Here is a 6,000-nt window from a genome sequence, read left to right on the forward strand (position 1 = left end):
GGCACCTCAGCCCTCAGTGCTGCACATGGGTATACTCAGCACTCGGTGCCAAGGCCACAGCACAAAATGGACTGAACTTCTCTGAATTCTGGCCTTTGGAGGAGTGCTCTAATTTTTGTAACACCAAAATACACAGATTTTTTTTTCTGTGTTTCTTTTCCTGTTCCCTTCCACCCCCAGAAGGCTGAGGCAACAGAACTGTGAACAAACAAACCTAAGTGACCAGACCGTGTAGTTCTCCTCACATAGAGTGTAAGAGGGTGCACAAATATTTCTGACCATTAGAGGGCACAAGGTGTAACCGACATAGGGTATGAGAGGGTGCACTAATATTTCTGACCATTAGAGGGCACAAGGGGTAACCGATATAGAGTAGTGGAGGGTGCACTAATATTTCTGATCATTAGAGGGCACAAGGTGTAACTGATTGAATCAGCAGAAGGGAAAAAAAGAGCAAGTTGATAGAGATTTTGATATAATTGTCAGTTTTGATAGAAAATGTTTACAAATGAATTTTAAATATTGCTCCTATACTTTGATGCAGATATTAGAAGTATCTTTCGCATCAACTTGGGTGCAAAGAAGAGAGTGACAAACCAAGTCCAATGACACATGAATGAATAATGAATGGATAATGCCAGAGAAGGGATCATTCTGGGAGGTAAGGTAATAATATTTTAAAGTCCATTTCCGTAAATTGTGATATTGATTCAAATGAGAAAAATAAAATAAGCTCTTTCCAAATCCAGGCATTTTCTCTTAATATGTATTGACGATCTAACTCTTAGCACAATAGGAATAGAAAAGAATTTCCCTGATCTGATAAACAGAATGTTTAAAATCATTTAGGTTCATACCATACTTCATGTTGAAATCTTCAGAACTTTTCCCTTGAGATCCAGAATGAGGTTAGGATGCCCTCAGTGAAACTTTATGTGTAAAAACAATTGTGAAAGTCTTAACCAGTGTAACAAGGCAAGGAAAGAGGAAAACTATTATAATTGGAAAATGTTTATTAACAGAGGTGGGTCGAAACACCACAAGACGCTGCCATTAAACTGTTAATATGTAAAATATTGACAATTCAAACTAGCAATCTCACAGCAAGAAAGCCAGTATAGGAAAATCAATTACATGTCTGTATTTCCACATTTTTTTTTATTTCCACAGTATCCAAATACAGTGAAGGTTAAATTGTAAAATCGTGTAAAATTAATACAGCATGGAAATACTTAATTGCTCTCAGAACCAACCTGTGATGTGTACATAGAAACACATGAACTATTATTAAGAAATTTAGGAAATCCGAAATGAATTGAGATATGTTCTGTGATAAAAGAGTCAAAGAGTGTTTTAAAAAGGTCAGTTTTCTCATGTTTGATCTATAGATTTCATTAAAAACTCAATCAAAATGAGTATGTGTGAGCAAATGGAAAAGGTCATTCTCAAATTCATACAAAAGTGCCAATAACCAAACATAGTCAAGGTGACTTTGAAGCAGAAAAGCAAAGTTAGAGGAATTGCTTTTACCAGGTAGCAAAACGTACTTCAAAGCTGTGCTGATTAAGACAGTGGATATTGGTGCAGTGATAAAGAGCAAACTGAACCAAGAGAAGAGCTCAGAAATAACACTGCCACGCACACACACGAGGATCTTTGCTTTGTAAGAACTGTGGCACCTCAGAGCAATGAAGGAAACTAATTTTCCAGTAAATGATGTTGAGTCAAATCGATAATTAGCTACAATAAAATAAAGAAAGGAAACTTGAACTCGACTTCACATCATACCTGAAATGGTATCTGAAGAGAAAGTTAGCTTTGAGAAACTGATGGGAATAATGAGAAAGCTTCTAGAAGATAACCAGCATTTGCCCAAGATTTGACGAGTTCCTAACTCCCCGGTTTGAAGCATAAAACCTGTGCTGAGATTCCTGTATTGAGGGATTGCGTTAGTGTAGCAGTGCTGCTGAATCCTCACGTACAAGGTGGAGATGGGCTGTGATTTCTCTCCCCATTTTACGTATTTCATGGGAGCTGCCTGCAGAGCCTCCCCTTCCCTGTACGTCTTGCAGCAGCATCTACACAGGGTAGACTATTATTTTGCAGGAGTTGTGCTAAGTCAGGGAAACCCTGGTGGTGTAGTGGTTAAGAGCTACGGCTGCTAAACAAAGGGTCAGCAGTTCAAATCCACCAGGTGCTCCTTGGAAACTCTATGGGGCAGTTCTACTCTGTCCTATAGGGTCGCTATGAGTCCGAGCCTCCTCGACGGCACCTAACAACAACAACCATAAGCATGAGTGTTACGTGCCACTCAAGCGGAACAAATGGAAACAAAGGCTTTCTTGGTCCTGCTTGGTTAAACACCCAGGAGACCAGGGAGCATCTGGAGAGGGACAGCGGTCCCTACAACATAAAGGGCCGAGGCAGAGTCTAGGCAGCATCACAGGTAGTACTGGGATTAGACACTAGGTCAGAAGCGGTCAGCAGGGATGGACCCCTGAGAGCCTGCAGGTCCCACAGTCTTTTATCCCCAATAGCCGAGACCTGCTCAGCTGATATGGCTCCACACGGTTGATATTTAAAGGGTGCACATCGAGTCAAAGCAGTTGACTTCATCCTGCACACCAATTGGAGGTCTAACTTCTAGGCAGTATAGGAAGGAGGAGAGATTAAACTGAAAGGTCTAGAATTAGGCATCAAAGGTTTGAGCCCTGAGTCACCACTCTCTCAGTGACGAATTCATTTTGGGCAAGTGAATGACTCTTGTTTTCACTTATCTGGCAAACAGCAGGAGTAAGCATAAGAGTGATAAGAATAATGACGGTCTCGCAGATCCACAGGGAGAAATAAGTAAGGTAAATCTTATAAACTGACTGGAACAGTCTCTATTACAAGGGGCAATCTTTGTCCTCTCCATCAACGTCGCTTCTTTTAGAACCACCCAATGACTGATGCCTCTATCTCTGTCAAGCCCCGTTTTCTGCTCTCTGAAGAGAGCAGAAATATGTCCACAGGGTCCCTGGTGGTTCCTAGCACACGGGCGATAGTGAATGAAAACTTATTGTCGCATGCTTATGGGAAACCTGACTTTTCGTTTGCAATTGTACGCAGTCATTTTCTTCCTCCTCATCACTTGTGGTAGCCATGGGATTCCTGGTGGAATAAGACCCCCTAAGCTCATTCTAAAAGAGGGTGGGTTGACTTAAGGAATCCACATGTGATCACCCTAGTGAACAACGAGCAAATAAGAAAGTGACGAAAAATGTCTTTGTATCCCGTATTCAATTATGGATTGGGTATATATATGCTATACACGTAAACTTTACTATCATTACTTAGGTTTTCGAATCATAAAGTTGGCATAATTATAAAACTCATACTGATTTATATATAGTGTAATCAGACACTGACGATCTGAAAGGGCACCTCAGCCCTCAGTGCTGCACATGGGTATACTCAGCACTCGGTGCCAAGGCCACAGCACAAAATGGACTGAACTTCTCTGAATTCTGGCCTTTGGAGGAGTGCTCTAATTTTTGGAACACCAAAATACACAGATTTTTTTTTCTGTGTTTCTTTTCCTGTTCCCTTCCACCCCCAGAAGGCTGAGGCAACAGAACTGTGAACAAACAAACCTAAGTGACCAGACCGTGTAGTTCTCCTCACATAGAGTGTAAGAGGGTGCACAAATATTTCTGACCATTAGAGGGCACAAGGTGTAACCGACATAGGGTATGAGAGGGTGCACTAATATTTCTGACCATTAGAGGGCACAAGGGGTAACCGATATAGAGTAGTGGAGGGTGCACTAATATTTCTGATCATTAGAGGGCACAAGGTGTAACTGATTGAATCAGCAGAAGGGAAAAAAAGAGCAAGTTTATAGAGATTTTGATATAATTGTCAGTTTTGATAGAAAATGTTTACAAATGAATTTTAAATATTGCTCCTATACTTTGATGCAGATATTAGAAGTATCTTTCGCATCAACTTGGGTGCAAAGAAGAGAGTGACAAACCAAGTCCAATGACACATGAATGAATAATGAATGGATAATGCCAGAGAAGGGATCATTCTGGGAGGTAAGGTAATAATATTTTAAAGTCCATTTCCGTAAATTGTGATATTGATTTAAATGAGAAAAATAAAATAAGCTCTTTCCAAATCCAGGCATTTTCTCTTAATATGTATTGACGATCTAACTCTTAGCACAATAGGAATAGAAAAGAATTTCCCTGATCTGATAAACAGAATGTTTAAAATCATTTAGGTTCATACCATACTTCATGTTGAAATCTTCAGAACTTTTCCCTTGAGATCCAGAATGAGGTTAGGATGCCCTCAGTGAAACTTTATGTGTAAAAACAATTGTGAAAGTCTTAACCAGTGTAACAAGGCAAGGAAAGAGGAAAACTATTATAATTGGAAAATGTTTATTAACAGAGGTGGGTAGAAACACCACAAGACGCTGCCATTAAACTGTTAATATGTAAAATATTGACAATTCAAACTAGCAATCTCACAGCAAGAAAGCCAGTATAGGAAAATCAATTACATGTCTGTATTTCCACATTTTTTTTATTTCCACAGTATCCAAATACAGTGAAGGTTAAATTGTAAAATCGTGTAAAATTAATACAGCATGGAAATACTTAATTGCTCTCAGAACCAACCTGTGATGTGTACATAGAAACACATGAACTATTATTAAGAAATTTAGGAAATCCGAAATGAATTGAGATATGTTCTGTGATAAAAGAGTCAAAGAGTGTTTTAAAAAGGTCAGTTTTCTCATGTTTGATCTATAGATTTCATTAAAAACTCAATCAAAATGAGTATGTGTGAGCAAATGGAAAAGGTCATTCTCAAATTCATACAAAAGTGCCAATAACCAAACATAGTCAAGGTGACTTTGAAGCAGAAAAGCAAAGTTAGAGGAATTGCTTTTACCAGGTAGCAAAACGTACTTCAAAGCTGTGCTGATTAAGACAGTGGATATTGGTGCAGTGATAAAGAGCAAACTGAACCAAGAGAAGAGCTCAGAAATAACACTGCCACGCACACACACGAGGATCTTTGCTTTGTAAGAACTGTGGCACCTCAGAGCAATGAAGGAAACTAATTTTCCAGTAAATGATGTTGAGTCAAATCGATAATTAGCTACAATAAAATAAAGAAAGGAAACTTGAACTCGACTTCACATCATACCTGAAATGGTATCTGAAGAGAAAGTTAGCTTTGAGAAACTGATGGGAATAATGAGAAAGCTTCTAGAAGATAACCAGCATTTGCCCAAGATTTGACGAGTTCCTAACTCCCCGGTTTGAAGCATAAAACCTGTGCTGAGATTCCTGTATTGAGGGATTGCGTTAGTGTAGCAGTGCTGCTGAATCCTCACGTACAAGGTGGAGATGGGCTGTGATTTCTCTCCCCATTTTACGTATTTCATGGGAGCTGCCTGCAGAGCCTCCCCTTCCCTGTACGTCTTGCAGCAGCATCTACACAGGGTAGACTATTATTTTGCAGGAGTTGTGCTAAGTCAGGGAAACCCTGGTGGTGTAGTGGTTAAGAGCTACGGCTGCTAAACAAAGGGTCAGCAGTTCAAATCCACCAGGTGCTCCTTGGAAACTCTATGGGGCAGTTCTACTCTGTCCTGTAGGGTCGCTATGAGTCCGAGCCTCCTCGACGGCACCTAACAACAACAACCATAAGCATGAGTGTTACGTGCCACTCAAGCGGAACAAATGGAAACAAAGGCTTTCTTGGTCCTGCTTGGTTAAACACCCAGGAGACCAGGGAGCATCTGGAGAGGGACAGCGGTTCCTACAACATAAAGGGCCGAGGCAGAGTCTAGGCAGCATCACAGGTAGTACTGGGATTAGACACTAGGTCAGAAGCGGTCAGCAGGGATGGACCCCTGAGAGCCTGCAGGTCCCACAGTCTTTTATCCCCAATAGCCGAGACCTGCTCAGCTGATATGGCTCCACACGGTTGATATTT

Source organism: Loxodonta africana, chromosome 13 (genome assembly GCF_030014295.1).
Source record: "Loxodonta africana isolate mLoxAfr1 chromosome 13, mLoxAfr1.hap2, whole genome shotgun sequence".
Taxonomy (NCBI): domain Eukaryota; kingdom Metazoa; phylum Chordata; class Mammalia; order Proboscidea; family Elephantidae; genus Loxodonta; species Loxodonta africana.